The following is a 23,587-nucleotide window of genomic DNA, read 5'->3' on the forward strand; positions in this document are numbered from 1 at the left end:
AACAGTTTTCCTTTCTCGCGCGTGCTTACAGGTCAAATGTGTCATAAACATGCTAACGAGACATAAGGTAGAGTAATAAGAAAATTATAACTATAGCAGGAGTCCAGAAATTGCGTCACAAAAGTAAAAAAACAAAAAAATTGCTTGATTGTCACTATTTTAGCCTTAGAAAATTTATATTTGTATACTGTCTGTTTTTGTGATGGACAGTTGTCAAAACAAATAATAATAATTATAATAATAGACAAATTTTCGGTTAGAGACGTATTTTCGGTGTCTACTACACCCTCTTAAAATATCTTTTTTGACGTGACAACGTCGAATAAATCTATGAACGCCGGCTGCACGCACGAAAAAGGATGACTCATTGTCCCGTTACGCTCATTCTACGCTTGCGCCGCATCTATCTCTCTTCCACTCGATTGGAACAACCATCGATTTGACTTTTTCGAGGCACATTAAACTTGAAACACTCCCATTCGTTTCCTACTTTTCCTATCATCGTCCTATCCTTAACAGAATAACACAGATTGGAAGAAGTAAAATAGCAAACATGTATAAACGTTATATTTAAAATAATCTGTTCGTTAAAGTAATAAACATATTTGAATTAATGAGTGCAAATAAAAGTAAATTTATCAATTAAATTGTAGATTTCATTTCACTTCTTCTTTGTATCCATACAAAATAGTGATAATTCAATAAAAATGGTTCAATTTTATTTATAAAAGTATGCAATCTTTTCATCAATGTTTTGTTATGACGTTGTCACGTTAAACTATCGTCCGTAAACCGACTTTACAGACAACCAATTTTTTTTTTTTTTTTACATATCTCATCTGGCATGGCCCAACGACAGTGCGTCAGAAACCTAATAACGCGCGAGCGCTGGTAAATAAAAGTGCCTAGTGTTTCTCGTTCAGGTTTAAGAAGATTTAAAGGCCCGGCTAGTCAGGAGTGTATTTGTGTTAGTGAGGCGGGGTTATAAGTGCAAAGCTCTCTGGTGATTCTAACTGAAGTATCGCCTCTAAGCGCAGGTCTGTGGACTGGCGCGCCAACTGCTTGTCGTGCATAGAGCAAATATTAAATTTTCAGTGGTAAAAATAAAATTTTATGGCGGATAAATGAAGAAAAATGTGTAAAGCAAGTCTCTGGGGCGGTTTCAAGAATCTGTGCCGGGTACCTTGCCTAAAAATTATTCTGAAAACACGTTTTTTTTTTTTTTAGACATTTTCACTATTGAAGTAGCTTGGCATCTGGGTTGTTGCCGCGTCCTTGGCGAATAATTCATCGACGTTTCGGTCGACAATGCAGTCGCCATCATCAGGGAGCAGTTACCTACTGTAGGTTCTTACAAGTTATCCTGCCCTTTATATACTCTCGCCTGAGGGGATGGTGCTCCCTGATTGGCTGCAGCTATGGGCCAATCAGAGCCTTCCTTTCTTCCATTCTTCTTTCTTCAGCCAATCAGGAAGCACCTTCCCCTCAGGCGAGAGTATGTAAAGGCAGGATAACTCGTAAGAACCTACAGTATGTAACTGCTCCCTGATGATGGCGACTGCAATGTCGACCGAAACGTCGGTGAATCATTCGCCAAGGACGCGGGTAGAACCCAGAAGCCAAGCTGCTTCAGACACTGGCCGTGAAAGCCTGCGAACATCATTTTCACTATTCTTAAAATACAGCTTACAATCTAAATTCAGAAACACACCTACTCGTCCGGGCTCAACGCATGTACACGCGGGTAGGCGGGGCCCTTAGCAACGCAGTGCTTGTGCAGACGGGACGACGACGACGCCCCTGGCGGAAGCCGGGCGAACCAAGCAACAGTACAAATAAAGCGCGACCGTCAGGAGTCGCTATCACACCGTCACGAAGACCGCTGCGACAGATAGCGTTGTCCGCCGCCGTTCTCGTGAGTAAACACCACTTCCCTGCACTTCCCGCTGTCATCTGTGACACGCAGCTTGTCTGGAGTACGACAGTTATCAGAAAGGTGTACCAATTGTTAGGGACTGGAAAAATTCGCGGGTTCAATGACCTCCAGGCTAGACTCCACGATCCTGTGCACAATCGGGGCAAAACGTCGCCTGTTCATAGGCTGCTGACTCGTGAGGCGTCTCAATTGGGAGACTCGTGATTCGATACTGCTTTGATCTGAGGGTCTATAATTTGCCCACAGTCCTCCAGGTTAACAGCAAACCAATGGCAGAAGTTGCATAAAAATACAATTATTTGCATTCTAGCATATCGGAAAATGAATCCCCGAATTTTTCCGGTCCCTACCAATTGTACCTATTCTTCAGGCTGCAAAGCGTCACACGATGCTGGCTCACGAACACCTACGAACAATAATGATGTTAGTAGTGTAGGATAGCCGGACCGGGGACAGGCTTCAGGCTGTAGTGTCTGTTGTTTTCCGTCATCTTGGATTGTGACGTCACGGCGGCCATCTTGGATGGATGTGACCTTGACCTTTGACCTTGACCTTGAATTTGATCCTCAAAACTTGCCAAAATTGGGCAAAAAAGCCCAAAATTCCTCCAAATCGCCAAAATTTCAATTTTTGTGGAATATTATTCCGCCAAAAAATCTCATTTTGATAAATTGAAAATTCCCGTTTTCGAGTGAAAATGTCCCGTTTCGAGGGAAAATTTCCCGTTTTATTCCTTAAAAATCCCAGCAACTAGTAAGTCCTAAAATAGGCTTAAAACTCCTAAGAGATAGCCGCTTATAAGCCTCTGACGTCATCTAGGATTATGACCGTCATTTTGAAAGATGACGTCACCGTTGCAGTTCCCGTTACGGTCGCCAGCTTTAAAATATTTTTTTTATTTATTATCCGATTTTAATGGAAAAATAATTAAAATTTATAAAAAAATTCAAATAATAAAAATTTTATAAAAAATAATAAAAAACAAACATTTACGACACGGAGCTCGGAGTCCTCGGTTCGAACCCGGTGAGGGCAAAAAAATAAAAATAACGACTGATCCTTCCCCCCGCGGTAGGTGCTGGCATACTGACTCCCACCACTTTTTTTCAAAGCATATATATCGCCACCTAGTATGACGTCATGTCCGCCATCTTGTTTCGTCCGCTGGAGACCACCATCTTGTTTTCACCCGCTAGAGTGCGCTGACGCCATGTTAGTTTGATTCTTACCCGCTAGAGTGCAGTAATCATCTATTACTGTGACACCCGCCATCTTGTCATTACGACGCCATCTTGAAAATCCGTAATTTTAATGCTAGAAATTCGGGAAAAGTTCCAAAATTCATTAAATAAATCACTCATTAATATACATATTGATTCGACCAGTTTCAGTCCTTGGTTCGATACCCGATAGATGCAACAATGTTTAATTTTATGTAAAAAAATAATTTGAATATACCATGTTCAACATTCTTAAAGATACTTTAAAACCTCTACTACCATCATCCTATAAGCCATCAACACCACCATCTTGGAAAATTCGTAATTATATTGCTAGAGATTCGGGAAAAAGTTCAGAAATCATTAAATAAATTTCCGATCAATATACTGATTAATTAGATCGACTAAGGTTCTTGGTACGATCTAGGATGATTAAAAAAAATTAAATATAACATCAATTTAACATAATAGTAACAGGTTCGAGGAATTAAACACCGCAAGTTCTTTTACAAACATAATATTTATTACACAATTTCTATCCTACTACAGAATCACTTGCGAAAGCCAGCAATCTTATAAAAATTTAGCCCTGCATAGACGTTCAACGACTACTTCTTAGCTCCAACAGCTCCAAATGCTCCAAATGGCTCCAACAGCTCCAAATGGCTCCAAATGCTCCAAACAGCCTCCAAATGGCTCCAACAACTCCAACAGCCTCCAAATGCTTAACACAGCTCCAAATGGCTCCAAATGCTCCAAACGGCCTCCAAATTCTTCACAGCTCCAAATGTCTCCAACAGCTCCAAATGCTTCAAAAGGCTCCAAATGCTTAACACAGCTCCAAATGCTCCAAATGGCTTCAAATGCTCCAAACGGCCTCCAAATGGCTCCAACAACTCCAACAGCCTCCAAATGCTTAACACAGCTCCAAATGGCTCCAAATGCTCCAAACGGCCTCCAAATGCTTCACAGCTCCAAATGTCTCCAACAGCTCCAAATGCTTCAAAAGGCTCCAAATGCTTAAAACAGCTCCAACAGCTCCAAAAAGGCTCCAAATGCTTCAAAAGGCTCCAAATGCTTAACACTGCTCCAAATGCTTCAAAAGGCTCCAAATGCTCCAACAGCCTCCAAATGCTCCAAGAGCCTCCAAATGCTCCAACAGCCTCCAAATGCTCAAAGAGCCTCCAAATGCTTAACACAGCTCCAAATGGCTCCAAATGCTCGAAACGGCCTCCAAATGCTTGACTGCTCCAAATGCTTCAAAAGGCTCCAAATGCTCCAAATGGCTCCAACAGCTCCAAATGCTCCAAAAGGCTCCAAATGCTCGAAATGGCTCCAAATGCTCCAAACGGCCTCCAAATGCTTGACAGCTCCAAATGTCTCCAGCAGCTCCAAATGGTGAAAGATAGAGAACCACCTGAAGCTTACAAGGTCAAAGACTTTGATGAATCATCTGAAGCTGGCATGATTGAAGATTGTGGTGACACATCTGAGGCTGACATGATTGAGTACTGTACTGAAGCACCTAAAGCAGGCAAGATCGAAGACTGTGATGGCGGTCTGAGACCAAAACGATGGAAACGACAGTAGTATATAATAGGGGCTCCTGAAACAGGCTTCAGGCTGTGGAGCCTGTGGAGCTGCACGCTCGAAAAAATGTCACATTCCGGCGGCCATCTTGGACGAGTGTAACGGGACACAGCGTAACGGGACATAACGTAACGGGACAAGTAGATCACGGCGGCCATTTTGGATCCGCCATCTTGGATCCGCCATTTTGGATGACGTCATTTTTTTCTCGAACTTTCCGCCATTTTGTTTTCCGTAATTTTGAATTATGACGTTACCGTTGCAATTTCCGTTACGTCCGCCATCTTTAACTTTTTATTTACTATCCGATTTTAATGAAAAAAAATTAAAATTTATAAAAAAATTAAATTAATAAACTTTAATAAATTTTTTTTAAAAAACGAACATTTACGACACGGAGCTCGGAGTCCTCGGTTCGAACCCGATGGGTGCAAAAAAAATTAAAAATGGCGACAGGCTCCTTCCCCTTGTGGTGGCTGCTGACAGACTGGCCCCCACCACTTTTTTCAAAGCATATATATCGACAGTGAGCATGACGTCATGTCCGCCATCTTGTCTTCGATGTTGGAAACCATCATCATTGTATCGGCGGCGAGAGTGCGCTGACGCCATGTTAGTTTGATTCTTACCCGCTAGAGTGCAGTAATCATTTATTACTGTGACACTCGCCATCTTGAAATTTGGCCGCCATCTTGAAAATCCGTAATTTTAATGCTAGAGATTCGGGAAAAAGTTCAAAATTTATTAAATAAATTTGTAATCTATATACTGATTGATTAGATCGACTAAGGTCCTTGGTTCGATCCCTGGTTGATACAAAACAACTTTAATTTAAAAAATACCACAAAAGTGTTAGGTTTGAGAAAATAAAAACACCACAAGTTCTTTTAAAAAAAAAATTATTACATAAATTCAATACACTACTACAAGTACAAAAAATAATACACAGACAAAGAACTAAAGTCTTGTGGATTTCTCGATTCAAACAGTCTTCTTATTGTATGGACTAAGCCCTTTACATGACTTGAAATGTCTATTCAGTCTATCAGGTCGACATATTGGTAAACTACAATTTTCACACAAAACCGAATTATCGACTTCATTAAAAGGACAGTGATATATTTCATGTTGTTTAGCACTTCGAATAGTTGTAAATGTTTTGTTACAAAATATACAGCTTGATTCTGATGAATGTACAGACAGTCTATCACAATTCCTGAGGTGACGTTTTAATCTTCCATAACGTTTAAACTTGCTTAAACACCTGTTGCACTGATATTTAATGCGTTCAGAGTTATTATTACAATTGTGTATTACATAATCACGTAATTTCAAGGTTTTGATCTTCTCACAGTACGTACAGTTGGGCGATGGAACACCGTTGGATGCTCCTTCCTTTATCAATGACACTGGAACTGTTGACAACCATTGTAACACTGCTGACATGTTAACTTCTGAAGCCGTTGAGGTCTGCTCTGCAGAAGATGTTGCACGCGACGAAATCTCCTCCTGTGTTGAGAGAGCAGGTGTAGCTGTAGACGACGTAGTCATCGTGGTCTGCACTGATGATGGTAGACCTTCGATCCAGGTCGGTGTTGATACTGGTAAAGACGCCATCGAGGTCTCAAGAACAGCTAGTTTTTGGTCTATTATTCAAGTCTAACTACCCGATGCGTTCATCACCGCAGCCAGAGACGGACTAAAGTTCATATCACCAGGGTCTCACTTATATGTTCTCATCAGCTGGTACAACACATGAGTCAAAACAATAACCATGTTCATTATACTTGCACTTAACTGTCTCGGAGCATTTTATATAATGACGATGTAATCTGTCGAGGCATGAAATTAGTTTATTACACTTATTGCACTGAAATTGTATTGGTTTCAGTAAATTATTCGGACAACTGCTTCTTTCATGTCTGCGAGCGCTTGAAGTGCTAGTAAATGATGCGCCACAGTATTTGCACTGATGCGAAGTACGCTCTTCATTAATTGAAGTCTCCTCTGCAGTCGGTATCGGGATCTCCGCGACTGTCGACACCGCAGCCACTGAGCTCTCCGCTGTCGTGGTCTCCTCTGCATCTGGTATCGGAATCTCCGACTCCATCATCATTGCTGTCATCGAGGTCCCCGCTGCTGACGGTAAACAGTCTATCCCGGTCGACATTGGAACAGTAACTAAATTTCACGAAATTGACTGAAGAGAGCAGATCCGTACTGCACCGCGGCCAGAGGTATACTGAGGGTCCACTCGTCTGAACTTCGCTTATATACCCGCGGTCTACTGGAATACTACATTAGTCAAAATATTGTCTGTAATTAAAATTAATTTTTATTAGGTACCTAAAAATTGTAGAAATAAAAAAACAAACACAAGTTCAGGTTTTACACATTTATTTATAAAAAAATTACACAAATGCATGTTAGGTTAAGGAATTAAGCATTTTCGCAAGCAAAGTCTTTAATGCTGCACGAACTGCCTCTTCGACTCCGGTTCCAACTGGTTGGCAGGTCACGGGATCAGGAACACAGGTTTCCAGCTGGTCATCTTCTGCGATGTCGTCATCTCGAGCGAGACTTGGTCGATGACGTCTGTGACAACGTCTGCACCTTGGCTCTACTGCAGTGCTAGTTGGGACAGATTCACTGCCTGAACTTCGACGACGTGACGCACGCCGTTTGGAAGTCTGCGTAGAAGCATCACAGGTCGCAACAGGTTGCATCACGCTCATCTGTTCCCGCCATCAGGCACAAACAGACTGTTTGTGCCTGATGTCATTGAACAGCTCTGACATATTTTAGCCTTAACAAATATCCATGGTGCTTTGTCTCTATAAGGGCTTCACCCCATCTCTCTACAATATGTTAGTAACGTGTAAGAGACGATTTCATAAAAGACTGCACTTCTACATTATACAGAGATTCATAATTTAATTATTTTATGATAGAATTATTGCACCTATTAAAACGAAATTTGATTTTAGTATACAAGAAGATTACATGCATATATAGTTAACGCGTCAGACACGAGGCTTTTTAAAATTCTGTATAAAACTGCTTTAAATTATTAAAACTTAAGTTTTAATATCTCAATAAAAATGTTATGAAAAATTTCGAAACTACTAACAGACAACAACAGTAGCTGAATAAAACATTTGACAAAATTTCATTCCAATCTGCAGCAAAAAAAAATTAACTAACGCTCACTCTTAAAGAACGTAGTTTAATATAAACACGGAGGCTTGAATTAATTTTTTAAAATATCTTTTCTGCGTAATTAGAACCTCTTTCCAAACAATAAAAAAGTAAATAATTTGTGCGAGTAGAATGACACGGGAAAATGTTCGCACAAATAAGAAATATTTTAATGAAGATAGTAATTATAATTAATTCTGATTAAAATTGAAGCTATTTTTAAGGGAAAGCTATCAATTCTGTTTCAAAAATCCGAAATGGTGAATCCCTAACCCCGCGATACTTAGCATAAAGCTTGTCGTTGACACCGAAAGAAGATTTCAAATGTAGTATAGTTGTGTACATATGCAATTTAATACGATTCTTCGAGGGATGCTCAGATCATAAATCTATTTTATTTTTATCGCGTTTTATGTATCCGTCGATATTAACTAATTTTTTTTAAGAAGACGATACACTAAATTTCGAAATCATTTATCAACCGTTCTTTTTGTGTAACCCTTAAACGTAAACTATGTTATAACTAAAGTTATTAGTGTTTCTTGAAACTCCAACGTCAAAAGAAATGACCCTCGATTTGTTTCGTCTTTTCCGGAATTAATTTTTTTTGTTTAATATTTATTTTTATTTTTTTGGTGGCGCCTTCAAATATACTACTTAAGTCACAATAAAAATTTTCTGATTGAAAATTCTCTTCCTTGAATTAACTAAAGAAACTCATGTGAGCGAATATTTCAGTACTCGTTAGTGATAATATGAACTCCTAACAAGGGAACGAGCAAAAGTGACGTGTTCGCATGTTTTTAATGTTGCAAATGGACTTATAATTCGAAATACGGCCACGAAAGTTAGCATATAATACTTTTAAATAATGCAGAGTGTCATAAATATTAATGAAATTTCGCTTTGCGAGTATCTACCAAAATTACGAGAAGCGAATCACGCTCTTAGTTTCTGCGGCCGCCGCTAGAATTCGCTGCCTGAACCGTAAACGTTTCTTACCACCAACAATGAAGCACAGATAGCAGCACTGGTCTGGCTGGCAGCCCGGCAGGAAACGACTTAAGTCGCCCCCAAAACAACCAGTGCCTCCCAAACCAATGCGGACAGCAGTGTCCAACCCCCCTCCCCCCCCCCCACCCAAAACCCCCGCATGGTAGACTCTTTTCTACTCTTTCCAACTCTTCATCCAGATCCATCCTTCTGTTTCCCGTAAACAACCTGCACGCATAATGCATGATCTTTGCACCCCCGCATGTGTCCAGGGTTTTACCTGTGTCTATACAGGTTATACCTGGGCCCATCTTATCTAGTTTTAGTCTAGGATAGTCAGTGAGGCGAGTTAGTCATGGCTGGCCAATCCTCCTCCTAGCACATGATGCATGCTACCTCTCCTGCATGGTTCATAACCTGCATGATTAGAGCGTTTAGGCTTCGGCCTAAGACGCACTTAGTCTCCCTCCCTAACCCGGAACCCTACCAAACACACTTAGTTTTTAGTTAGGTTAGGAAAAAAAATAACAGCACAGCTTCTTTAAAAAAACTTGGGAAAATACTAAACCGCCACATTGACCATTATTCTGACAAGGAATTTTTATTAAAATATAGTCCACTTTTTTTTTAATTCACTAAATAGTTGATACTAAAAAATCACTAGAAGTTCTTATATGACATTACTAAAATATTAACCTAAAACATTTAAAAAAAAATATTAACATTACGTATATATTTGTATATTTGCTTTGCTAAACGACTGAAATCCGTCTGTGAATACTACTTCCTACAAACAAAACTTAACATTATTGAGCTTATTGAACATTATTATTACAAACTATTATTATATAATTATGTTATTAAAAATGTTATCAAATATCTGAGAGACGTATTATTTACAACGTTCTTTGAAATTAACCAATTATAATTAATGAGGTTTATTAACTCATAAGTACAATATACATTGCCCTTTTTAGACCCAATTTGTTTTTCTTATCTGAAAGCAGGTTAGCTAAAAGCCTGGGTGTCTTACTGCTATCACCGGCCACTGCACTGGAGGGGAAGAGTAAGCGAGCCCTACCGATTCTCCTTCCCTTCCCCTACCCCTGTCGCGAGCAGAAGCTATGAGGTTGTGACGCCGTGACGGGTCCCAAGCTTTCAAATATCTTACACCTGTTGTATTTAACTAGCGCGGTAATTATAAGCAGGTGGTGACTGGGCTTCCAAAAGTGTAAGGATCGCTGTGTGTGTATAGAATTGAGACGACGACATGGTGTCGTGTAACTCTCAAGATAAAGCTAATTGTTTACAGGAATAGGCCAGTTCTGCCGAAACCCAACCCTTATTATTCTTTTGTTTGTATTGTTGATCTTCGAGCATGATTTATGATTTTGAGTGGACTCAAAAAAAATTTATTAAAAAATTAATATTTTTACCATTACAATATTTAAAGTTAATTACCGAAAACTGTTAAAATAGCACTATTTTACATATTAAAATCTAAATTTTTTTTGGGGGGGAGACCCCCGTACCGCCCGCTTTAATTAGGGGGTCGGGCATGCTTCTTAACACCCACCCCCCCCCCCATTCACAGATCCTGGCTACGCCACTGCTTTGACATGATACAGAAAAGACACTCCAGCACATTGTGCTCTTTTTCCCAAATTTACAATTGGTAATATATTAATCATAGTGAATAAAAAAACAGGCCACTATACCGCTGTGCTTATAAGCTTATTGGCATATTGCAACGAGAATATATAGGTATTATAGTTATTGTAATGCCATATTTTTAGGTGTTTTAAATATTGTAATTTCTTTTTACTATGGCTATTAAAGTTTACCAAATATATTTCAGGGTAGTTTCATACCATAAAGTTTCATTTGACACACTAATGCTTGTGGTATGTCTCCTGATGTTTACGAAATTGACTATATACGGGTTTATTTTGCTACACGTGGGTCCGCCATTTTGGTGACACATTTCCGTTCATCGAATTCCGTTCCATTTTCACGAAAATTCTACTACCAAATTTCATATACGGAGTGTTAAAATATTTGCACATCAAAAAACTATTGAAAACTGCTATTTGCAATATTAAGAACACAAAAATTTTGTTTATTTCTAATTTGTTTCAGTTTGTTCGTTTGTTTGTTCCGGCAACACTCAAATGCTACTAAACGGGTTTGATGAATTTTTTTCTCTAAGTAATACTTTTGGTTACCTAGGCTAAATGTAATTTCCAAATTCCTCAAGTTATAAAAGTGGTAGGCGTGGTTTTAAGAAGAAAGATGCATACTCCCGTAAACACAAGAAAGAATTCCTAAGAAAATAAGGTCGAACAACATGCATATAGTATTATTTATTGTATTTTGTTAACTTTCGTCGAATTTTGACATTGAATGAGGGTGAAAAAAGTGTAAGTTATTTTATTTTAAAATTCGCATTTCTGAAAACAAAACAAAAATGCAGAAAATATTTTATAAGAATAATAAACATAGTAAAACCAAACATTCTTCTTTACCATATCACTATATTCCACTCCTAAGAGATGTAAACGGAGTAGGTTTGTTTTTAAGAAGACAATTCATACTTCCGAATATACAAGAAATAGAGGTAACAAACTCAGACTAAAAAAACATGCATATCGAGTTAATAATTATATTTATTTTTCAAAGGACACATATGTAAGAAGAAAATGAAGCGAGAGTTAAGAAGCTGATGACAAAATATTATATAGAAAATTATACTCTGCTTATTTGTAAATTTTATTGAGATTCAACTGCAAAAAGGGTGAACCAAAGGTATGTTAGGTTTTACAGTAAAATATAATGCATCCAATTAGAACTAAGAGAGAAGTAAGAAACTAAGCAAGTATCAGTTTTATAATAAGTAACATAACACTTCACTAGCACTATTTTTTTTTTTTTCGAAAAATAACCGCAAAGGGGTATAAATATATTTAGTTTTTATTTACTATGAATATTAAGTTACATCCACGAGCTAATGAAGCAAGAAAGTTAATATTTCGTAGTTTTGTTTCAATAATACTTAGTGTAATTCTTAATATCTTCATATTTACGGTAGTAATTTTCTTATACATACCTGTGATATACATTTAAAATAAATTTATTATTCTTTAAAAAAAAACTCAAATAATTTACCTGTAAGTATCTGTGTTGAGGTAGAACAGGGGAGAAATAATTTTTACTATTCTTTGCACACTAACAAGTTAAATTAAAGTGGAATTTTAAAAGATGACAATATCTAAATTAAAAATTTTAATGCACGTATTTTACTAACTAAAAAAACTCATAAAATATAAATGAGGTAAGTGTGATTTCACTAGGGTAAAATATATCTCCGAACACCTTAAAGCAAGAGTTATAAATCAGAATAATTATTCTTAGGTAAGTATTAAACACACTTACTCAATACAACATTAAAATTTTTAACCTTAAGCATTTTTGTTATTAATGAAATCTTTCAAACAAGCTGGTGTACTATCTCGCCTTTCTCTTTTGAAAAAGTTTTGTTTTTATCGAACAATTTTCTTAGAATGGTGCAATATCAGCAGTAGATTGAAGTTGTCAAAGCGAAGCCGTGGTTATTAGTTAGATAGAGACAAAGTTTCTGCAAGTAAACGTTTTAAAGGAAATAATATTATTTTTTTTATTTTTTTTATTTACTTTAATTTTTTTCTCAGGAAAATTTTTCTTCCTAATTTTAACAATAAATACTACCACAAAAGTAATCACTTCACCAACAAATAATAAGTGTCCATACCAACAAAATTTATAGTATACGTCTCAAATACAACCTATCATTTTAATACGCAAACACTTTTCATTTCTGGAAACTCACGTTCAATTAATAATTTTAATTAATATATAATTTTTTTATTTACAAAATAGTTTAAATTAAATGTGATTTAAGTTTTAATGTTTATCGACTCAAAATAAAAAATTCATAATTTAGAAGCTCAGTCATATTTCATTTGTTTTCGGTATTTTTACTAACAAATATTATCATGATTGTGTCTTACAATGCCAAAATAATCGGTTTCAAAAGCTAAACATATTAACAATAGTAATAATATATAAAAAATTATGTGAAACAGAAGTTACAATATGGTGAACTGCGTCGTATCAAATGTATAAAATGGTGTATGCCCCCATCAGGTAATAGTTACAATTAAACGTACAAGGATAATCTTGGAAATAAACGGGAGTGAATATAATTTGCCGGTATACGGTATTTAGTAGGAGAAATTTCGTAAATGAAAGTGAAGTTGATTGGAAAAATTTGTGTAAACACGGTGCTGCCAACTGTGGAAGTCTCAGAAATACTGAAAAATTTGCGGACCTGCTTGAATCATCAGTAAAAATTAACTTTCGCGAACTTCGGGGAATATATTAAGGTTTTTGGGTGCCAAATTAAACTTCATATTTATACTATTATCCCTTAATAATTTATGTTATAATTTATGATAATAAAAAGTAATATTAACATCATAAAGTATGCGTTAAAATGCTGGCATTACAATTTTGACAACCCTTAGTCAACTTTGGAATGTAGAGATAGCACAGCGTTCATCATACTGTCGAAATACCAAAAACTGTTAGCCTACATATATTCGACTCCATGTTGAATAAAATAATTTTTTGATGGAATTATTACTTTTCAGTCTTAACTGTGGAATTAGCTGAAAAAAATGAAGGTTGGTTTGTAGAGAAGTGTTTACAGACTGACTTCTGTGGTTTAAGCAACAACAAAAAAAAAATATACATATACTTAGTGTTCCAATATGTATTTTAAAATATTTCAGGTTAATTTTGTTTTTATTTTGTCTATTTGATTGGCACTTTTAGTTTGAAAGATGCCTAAACGATAGCTCCACATTATTTATGCTTTGGAGAACCAACTACCTGTTAAATATCTTTGACGCCTAGTTTGTTCCGACAGATTTTACCTGGCTAATAAATTATACTATTTTAAAAGTTGTTTTTATATCGTGTTGTGACACACACTAATATGCTTAGTACGTCTCCGGATGTTCGTGAAACATGCACGGGTGCATGTTGATACACGTGGGTCCGCCATCTTGATGACTTAGGCTCGTGGCTATAGTCTTTTCTGCACGAATGTTCATTGGAATTTCAACCTGTTAAATTTTCATTATGTAATGCGGGATTATTTCATTTCATTTCTTGTGAATACTAAAATTCACCCTGAAAACGCGTACAGAAGTGTAAACTTAATATGCAGCAGGGGTATAGGGGAAAACGTCACAGGTTAAGCGTTGAGAGACATTTACGTGTGACGCGTTTGGTATTCCATTATTTTTCAGCTAGGCCTGAAAAATTAAAAAGTATCTTATTTAAAAATATAAATTTATAGTTACGGTTTGACAGGGGGAAAAATCATAACTGGTTTTCCAAAAAAAAATGTTTTCGTAGATTTATCACGCTCGTCATTATTTTAAAGAATTCAGCGTTAAATTTAGTGTCCATGTTTCTTATTTTAAGATAATTTGCTCGTTACAAATTTTTGATATTTACACATCACTGGCGAGTACTGGAAGATTCGCTCCCTTTTTTTTAATATTGTTTTCTTCTTAATTCTTCATTCCATATTCAATTCAATGCACAGATATTTATAAACAAAAATTAAATATTTTTTTCATAATATAGAAAATTATTAGAAGAAACAATAAAACTTTACAGCACGTTAATGTTCTTTACAGTATGATAGTCCTGTCCGCTATATATCTCGCTTTGATGTCGCCAAATGTAATGTCACTACCGCGAGAGAGTAAAAAATATACTGCTTCAATGATAAATATTATCGATATTAGCTATTAAGATTGGTGTTCTCAAATATAATTATCAGTTTGTCGACCATTCTTACCTGTTAATTTACTTTTTAAGTGGTTTGTTACTCTCTTGCCATTAGATCAACACCTATGTTTTAAAATGTGGAAACACTCTGTATAACATTATTTTGTAAATGGTACCGAAATATCCATATAAAATTAAACCAATTTGTAAATTTGTACATTTATATTAAATCCCGTATCACTACAAAATATCATTCGCAGTAATTCTGGTTTTGGATTCTTACCCATGTACTTATGATTTGTGTTGTCCCAGTTCCTCCTATAGTTAAAGTTATTTGTAAACCGTTCCCTGAATGGCTTTCCAGTATTAACAGCGTACATTAAAAAACTTAGTTAAACAAAACAAAATCCAACTATTGAATATTCTATTATCTTTACCATGGTTTGGAAATTTATGCTTTCATGAACATACGTTAAAGTTTAAAATTATATATTGAAAAGTTATACTTAATATTATCTCGAAAAATGTATTTCATATATGCAGACATAAACCATAGATCTGTGTTGTAGAAAGATACAATATATTTCTTGTTGTGTTACAAGCTATTTTTGGGAACTGTTTTCTGACGGAATATTTTGTAAAAGTACAGACTTGTGAAGTGAAACTTCTTTGCTGAGAGCTCTACTATTTTCGAGCGTTACGAAAAATTACGATCGAATGAGGGGAATAGTTTAAGTACGTGGTGAGGGAACCGGTGGTTCAGACGGCAGGGGAGACAGCGTACACAGCATAATTGCACAGTTGTACGTTTGCACACTTGCAAAATTGCACACTTGCATACTTTCATACTTGCATACCTGTACACTTGCATAATTACACACTTAAATCATCTCATACTTTACACTTGAACAATTGCATACCAGTAGTATATGAATGGGGCTACTGGGACAGACTTCTGGCTGTGGAGCCTGTGGAGCTAAACGCTCGAAAAAATGTCACGTTCCAGTCGCGATCTTGGATGAGTGTAACGGGACACAGCGTAACGGGACATAACGTAACGGGACAAGTAGATCACGGCGGCCATTTTGGATCCGCCATCTTGGATACGCCATTTTGGATGACGTCATTGTGTTCTCGAACTTTCCGACATTTTGTTTTCCGCAATTTTGAATTATGACGTCACCGTTGCAATTTCCGTTACGTCCGCCATCTTTAACTTTTTTATTTATTATCCGATTTTAATAAAAAAAAATTTAAAATTTATAAAAAAATATAATTAATATAAATTTAATAAAATATTTATAAAAAACAAACATTATCGACACGGAGCTCAGAGTCCTCGGTTCGAACCCGACGGGTGAAAAAAATTAAAAATGGCGACCGATCCTTTCCCCCCGCGGTGGGTGCTGGCATACTGACCCCCGCCACTATGTCAAAGTATACATATCTTCACCTAGTATGACGTCATGTCCGCCATCTTGAAATTTGGACGCCATCTTGAAAATCTTGATTTATTATCCGATTTTAATGAAAAAAGTTCCAAAATTCATCAAAAAATAAATGTATTTGAATTCTGTTTGATTATATCGATGTACGTCCTTGGTTCGATTCCCGACGAGAGTAAACGGCGATCCTTCCTCCATGAAAGCTACCTAGACTGATCTACCACCACCAGTACCAAGGTATATATCATCAACTGGTATGACATCACGTCCGCCATCTTGACTTCATCCGCTGGAGACCACCATATTGTTTTCGTCTGCTAGAGTGTGCCGATACCATGTAGTATAATTATCTGGTCACCATACTTTTGTCCTCAACTGTTAACATTTGACCTTGACCTTGAAATTTGACCTTGACCTTGAAATTTGACCTTGATCTTGAAATTTAACCTTGACCTTGAAATTTGCCCTTGACCTTGAACTGTGACCTTGACCTTGAAATTTGACCTTCACCTTGAAATTTGACTTTGTCCTTTAAATTTGACTTTGTCCTTGTCGACCATCATGGATCCGTCATTTTATGTTTAGTACATGCTACCAGGAGTTACCACCTGCTAGAGGTCATTGCCACCATCTTGTTTTCTTCTGCTGGAGGACACCATCTTGTTTGTGTGTGTACTCGTCTTATTCTAACCCGCTAGAGTGCAGTAATCATTTATTACCGAGGAGCCCCCACCATCTTGAAATTCGGCAGCCATCTTGAAATCGTGTAATAATGTAGCTAGAAAAGCGGGAAAAAATCCAAAATTCATCAAAAAAATCACTCATTAACTTACATATTGATTCGATCCGCTCCAGTCCTTGGTTCGATACACGAACGATGCAATAATGTTTAATTTTATGAAAAAATAATTTTAATAAACCATGTTCAACATTCTTAAGAGACTTTAAATCCTCTACTACCATCATCCTATCCGACATCAAGACCAACATCTTGGAATTTTCGTAATAATTAAACTAAAAATTCAGGAAAAAGTTAAAAATTCATTAAATAAATTTGCAAACAATATACTGATTAATTAGGTCGTCTAAGGTCCTTGGAACGATCCTGGACGAAACTAAAATAAATTTAATTTAAATACCAGAAAAGCGTAAGTTTCGAGAAATAAAACACCACAAAGTCTTTTACAAACATAATATTTATTACACAATTTCTATCCTACTACAGAATCACTTGCGAAAGCCAGCAAACTTATAAACTTTTAGCTTTGCATAGACGTGCAACGACTACTTCTTAGCTCCAAATGCTCCAGCAGCTCAAAATGCTCCAACAGCCTCCAAATGCTCCAACAGCCTCTAAATGGCTCCAACAGCTCCAAATGCTCCAACTACCTTTTCTTTCAACAGCTCCAATGATATTGGGCTACAATGCTACGAGTCTAAGAGACTACGAGGCTACAAGGCTACGAGTCTAAAAGGATCTAGCTGGTTCCGAGTTATACATGGCGGAGAGACTGTATGACTAAAAGACCGCATGGCTACGAAACTACATGTCTATGAAGCTACATGGATACCACTCTACTCGGCTCCAACACGCAATGTACACACAGTACACACAGGAAACTGAAAGTACACACAGTACACACAGGAAAACGGAATTTACACACAGTAAAACGAAAAGTACACACAGGAAACGGAACGTACACACAGGAAATCGGAACGTACACACAGTACACACAGGAAACGGAACGTACACACAGGAAAACGGAACGTACACACAGTACACACAGGAAACGGGACGTACACACAGGAAAACGAAATGTACACACAGGAAAACGAAATGTACAAACAGGAAAACGAAATGTACAAACAGGAAAACGAAATGTACAAACAGGAAAACGAAATGTACAAACAGGAAAACGAAATGTACACACTGGAAAACGAAATGTACAAACAGGAAAACGAAATGTACAAACAGGAAAACGAAATGTAAACACAGGAAAACGGAATGTACACACAGGAAATCGGAACGTACACACAGTACACACAGGAAACGGAATGATCACACATACAGTAGCGGAAACACAGGCTTATTTGGAAATCAGGATACAAGAAATAAATCATACTTTTTTAAAATATAAATAATTCATTTTATTTTTCATTAGTACACACATGACAGTTAATCAAATGATTATAGTATGTAGCCAGCGTTCCGAAGTTCTTTAAGTATGGTCGATACTTCCACGATATGCGAGTAGTTCCCTCTACGAACAGATACCACCATCAGTCTTTGCCGGTCAACCAATATTTTTGGATCTTTCCATGATGTGGAATCAATCTCTTCTGCCACCATCTTCATTGCTTGTTTATTATAAATATTATGATCTCTGGTGTCTTCCGTTTTAACACCATCCTCAGGGTTACTTTCATCATCTAGCCAGCGATCATCACAAGATTGATCAGATTTATTTATCATAACACGACGTTTCCATCGCTTCGGTCTCAGGACACCACCACATTCTTCGATCTTGTCAGCTTTAGGTTCTGCATCACAGTCTATGCCTTTGTAAACAGCCTCAGAGTCACTGTAGCAATCACCGTAGAAGACAACGTCTCCACCCAGATTACTGCAAGAACTCAATATCGTTGATGTCGAAGTGTCTTCATCGCCTGTATGCTTCTTTTTCAGGAGTCCACCATTTATACATAGTATGGAGGATCTGCTAAATATAGGCTTGAATGTATTCTCACTTTTCACAGTGTTGATACCTTCATTAGTTTCAGTCTTCCCTATACCATCATCATCCTTCAATATTTGTTTCTCGTCACGATCGGCGTGCTTAGGCTTCCATCTTTTCTATATTAATAATATTATTTGTCTTAAAATCTCCGCGTCCGTGTCACTATCACAGATGTAAATCATCATCATAGCTGTCATCAATATTATCATGAGTTGCATCAATATCACTCATTTTATGATATCGTTTCCTCATTTCAGGTGTCAGAGATGTATCACAATCTATGATCTTGTGACCTCCATTCTCATTTTCTTTAAAAGCCTATGTGTACAGTTTTATTATTTAATCCTTCAACCCATCATCCCAAACTCAATTAAATCATCTTAATATATAGAGAAAAAAAATCATCAAAGTTCCTTTCATTTAATCTTAGGAACCGCATCATCCTTTCCACATATAGTTTAGTTTCTTGAGCACAAGATTCTTTCATTATATATACCATGCAGTGTTCTTCAAGAGATGTGGTTTACTGCCAGTTCTACATACAAATCCATCCTCTCAATGATTTGTTTACACAGAAAAAAACCTTCACATTATTTTTACGTGTTTTACTAAATTATCACTTCGACTAAAATAACTACCACACCTAGTAATTTCTACAAAGGACGCTTTGTCCAAGACATTTTAACCATCATCTGTCTGAAAACAACCATGTCCCATATATATCACAAAGTAAACGAGGGGTAGTGGAGATAGGTCAAACAAGTGCTAGTCACTCATAGGGTAAGATCCATGTGTTCGATACCTATATCAGTCAATGTAGCATCTATGTATTTTTCTTACCTCATGTAGAAAAATATGTTCCAATGCATACGAATTTAAACTTATTCACGTGCGTCTAGTCAAAAGTACATAAATTTAATCACGTTAACCTCAAAGAAAATTTAAAAAAAAAATTCTCAATGATAGAGGCAGAGACTTCTCGATCGAGACACGCCTACCATCACCTGCAAATGAACATTGACCCCTCGCGCGGGAATTGCAAGCTTGCAGAATGCTGCGGCAGTCATATGTTTGCTCGAGTCATGCATACATCACGTCGCTAGCCTTCCAACCCATTTCACGTAAAACTCCAGTGAAATCGTAATCCAGCATACGTAAAGTACTTGCTGGAACCACTTCAAAGTATACAGCACTGAACCAGAGCAGAAAATTAGCTTACACATGTATAACTTGCTTCCAACAAAAAAATTTGTAGCACATATACGAGAGGAGTCGATCCCTACATACCATAATGTGAAAGTCGATACTCCGATAATTATAAGCGGCAAAATAATTTAAATCAAGACCCCGGTCAGTATATAATATTTTTTTTATGTTTTAAAAATCATGTTTGTAATCAGCAACAAAGGAGTGAGTAACTTGGACGAAGAACCGTTTACCAAGTATCCGGAATCTTACTGATACAGCCCATCCAGTGCACCAGAATACCCCGAAGTGTGGTCAATTGATTAACATTCTTTAATTTTTTAATATCACGTCCGTAGTGTACAACAATATATGACAGGTTACGATTTAAGACCATAAATTTTCCACAAGGCTGTTAGTTTTATTTCGGGGAGTAATAAATTATTCCTCAAAAATAATAAATCAAGTTCCTATCAGATTTGCTCTAATGTTACGACATTACCTGTACCTGCACATTACCAAAACATCTCCCATAAAAATCTTAAGAATGCAGATGGCATACTCAGACAAAAATAATTTTAACAAAAAAAAACTGTCTTCAGCATTATTGGTAATCAAAATAATACACACAAACAAGACAAAACAGACATTACAAATCCGACCTAAATTACGTGTCACATGTAGTTTATTACATTAAGATAAACGATGTAGGGTAGGAAAAAAAATTTAAAAAAATTCTTTAATTTAATATATTTTTTTTAAATTGTACATTTATACACAATAAAATCTGACATGGTATATATATCGTATACATTTTTCAGTCCTTGCAACATTCATTTTTATTACAATAAATTATTATATTTCGTTTTAAGAGTGACAATTCATACAGATCACGATACATCAGATCAGGAGTGTAACACCTTAGAGGACCAGAGATGATGCTAGAAACCCACCTTTACAAAATTTATAATGTTTTTTCAAGTAAAATTTTCGTGTAACCTGTACACCACACTTCTCACAGAGAAATTTTACACGGTCAAGATTTCTTCTGCAGCCATTATTTTCATACTTCGTAGTCGTTCAAAACGTTTACCACAGTAGCGGCACTGATACAGATATTCATCGCAATTATCATCGCTTCCCCGATGTTCAACTTGCAAATGAACTTTGCTTTTACAATGCCTAGTCAAATTACTTCTGTTTGTGAAATGTACACCACACGGGTCACACGGAAATGTCACACGATTAGCGTTTCTTCTACAGACATGATTTTCATGTCTTCTTGCATGTTGACGGTATTTAAAACTTTTGTCACAGTACGTACACAGATGTCTTGTCGTTAGACCTTGAGTCACCGACGGCTCGGAAAGTATCTTACTTTCAATGCACACTGCTGTTGTAGGCGACGAAATCCCGTATGTTGCATGAGCTGGAGATTTCCCAGTCGACATTGACAGGTCATCTGTACTGGATGCCAAAGAATCTGATGTATACACGACTGATGCAGAAGCTGGGAATTGCTCACAAAATGTTGTATTTACCAAATGCGATGTAGTTGCAGGTATCGGAGTCTCCTCTGCGTTCGATAATGCACACATTGAAGTCTCTTGGAGTGAAGAGACAGTAGATACAGACATCATCGGGATCTCTGGAGATGGTAGCCTCGTTACCATCAGAATCTCTGGAGCTGTCCTCATCGTTGTCATCGAGATCTGCTTCGTCATCATCGCCTCCGTCGTCAGGGACCCCGGTGAAGACGCGAGACCCTCCGTCAAGATCTCTGCAGTCGTTGACCCCGCCACCATTGGGATTTGTACCGATGTCGACGTTGCTACCATTGAGTTCGGATACACATCAATATTCATATACAAGACTTATATGCAGACGAGCCAATCCATCAGATCTGCACTGTACCACTACAAGAGGTGGACTGAGGGACCTGCTGTCTAAGACTCGCTTAAATATCCATGTTCGCTTGTATAATACGCAAGTCAATACATCATCCATTGTTATTACTTAAAAAAATTAGGAATTTCAAGGAATGAGAATTTAAATTATATATACAAACATCTAATCACACATCCTACATACACGGTTAATTTAGACTTAATAGAGGAGCAAGAGTCTGTAATCAATGGATCTCTCACAACCCAAACAAAATTTAAAGTAGGTACCCGATTTAAAATATTATTATGTAGAGCTACACATAACATCCAACTGACTCCAAATGACTTCAACACATGACTAAAATAATTTATACGATACCAGGCTAGGTCCAAAGTCAATTTTTTTTGTACCTCTCATCTACAGTTCAGAGGACCTTCAGTGATGATATAGCTACAGCCAAGACATGTCCAGTACCATACATCTTCAAAGCCTTCAAAGTCGATCCATGTTAAGCCTTACGACAAAAGTCTCCGAAACAAGAGACCTACTCTACAAGTTTACTAGACATTTTAAGCTTGTCATAGCACACATCGATAAAAATCTTCGTAAATAACCCAAAATCCCAAAATATTCCAGACCACTAGCATTCGATTTATGCACATACAGTAGGTCACCAACATATTCGTCAACACATGATCATTCTACATTAAGCTCCTCACTTACTTATATCAACCTACTCGACTACACTCTCCACACATAAACTAAAAGAAGTCAAATAACATCCTATTATTTATTTACATTCGAATATTTAACAGCATGCCGACTGCTAATTAAATAAGCCTGACAGTGAACATGTTAGCAAAGTTTACTTTTATATAGGACCAGGAATCCATTGAACCTTCAGAGCCTAGCTACACATACACAGTGCTGGATGCAAGGAATTCTACACTCATTAGCCATCATCGGCACTCATTTTCCATCATCGTCACTCAATTCAACACTCACTTTCCATCATCGACACTCAATTCAACACTCACATTCCATAATATAATCTCAATTTGGCACTCATTTTCCATTTTCGACACTCAATTCAACACTCACTTTCCATCATCGACACTCAATTCAACACTCACTTCCCATCATCGGCACTCATTTTCCATCATCGACACGCAATTCAACACTCATTTTCCATAGTCGACACTCAATTCAACACTCAGTTTCCATATTCGACACTCAATTCGACACTCATTTTCCTTAATCGACACTCAATTCAACACTCATTTTCCATAATCGACACTCAATTCGACACTCAATTTCCATCATCGTCACTCAATTCGACACTACAATTTCCATCATCGACACCCAATTCAACACTTAATTTCCATCTTCGACTCTCAATTAGACACTCAATTTCCATCATCGACACTCAATTCGTCACTCAATTTCCATCATCAACACTCAATTCAACACTCATTTTCCATTATCGATACTTAATTCTACATACTCTTTCCTTCTTCGACACTCATTTTCCATCATCTACATACAGAAAAATGG

At 36.9% G+C, this 23,587-nt stretch overlaps 1 protein-coding gene across 2 annotated transcripts in view; it reads left to right on the forward strand.

Annotated features, from left to right (window-relative positions):
* The first annotated feature begins 1,873 nt into the window (after positions 1-1,873).
* LOC134540763 (uncharacterized) overlaps positions 1,874-23,587 on the forward strand; it is an 81,974-nt gene continuing 60,260 nt past the window's right edge. For both annotated transcript variants that reach the window (XM_063383671.1, XM_063383672.1), the window contains exon 1: positions 1,874-1,915. The gene's annotated coding sequence lies outside the window, so the exon portion shown is untranslated. The remainder of the gene's footprint in view (positions 1,916-23,587) is intronic.

Source organism: Bacillus rossius, chromosome 17 (genome assembly GCF_032445375.1).
Source record: "Bacillus rossius redtenbacheri isolate Brsri chromosome 17, Brsri_v3, whole genome shotgun sequence".
Taxonomy (NCBI): Eukaryota; Metazoa; Arthropoda; class Insecta; order Phasmatodea; family Bacillidae; genus Bacillus; species Bacillus rossius.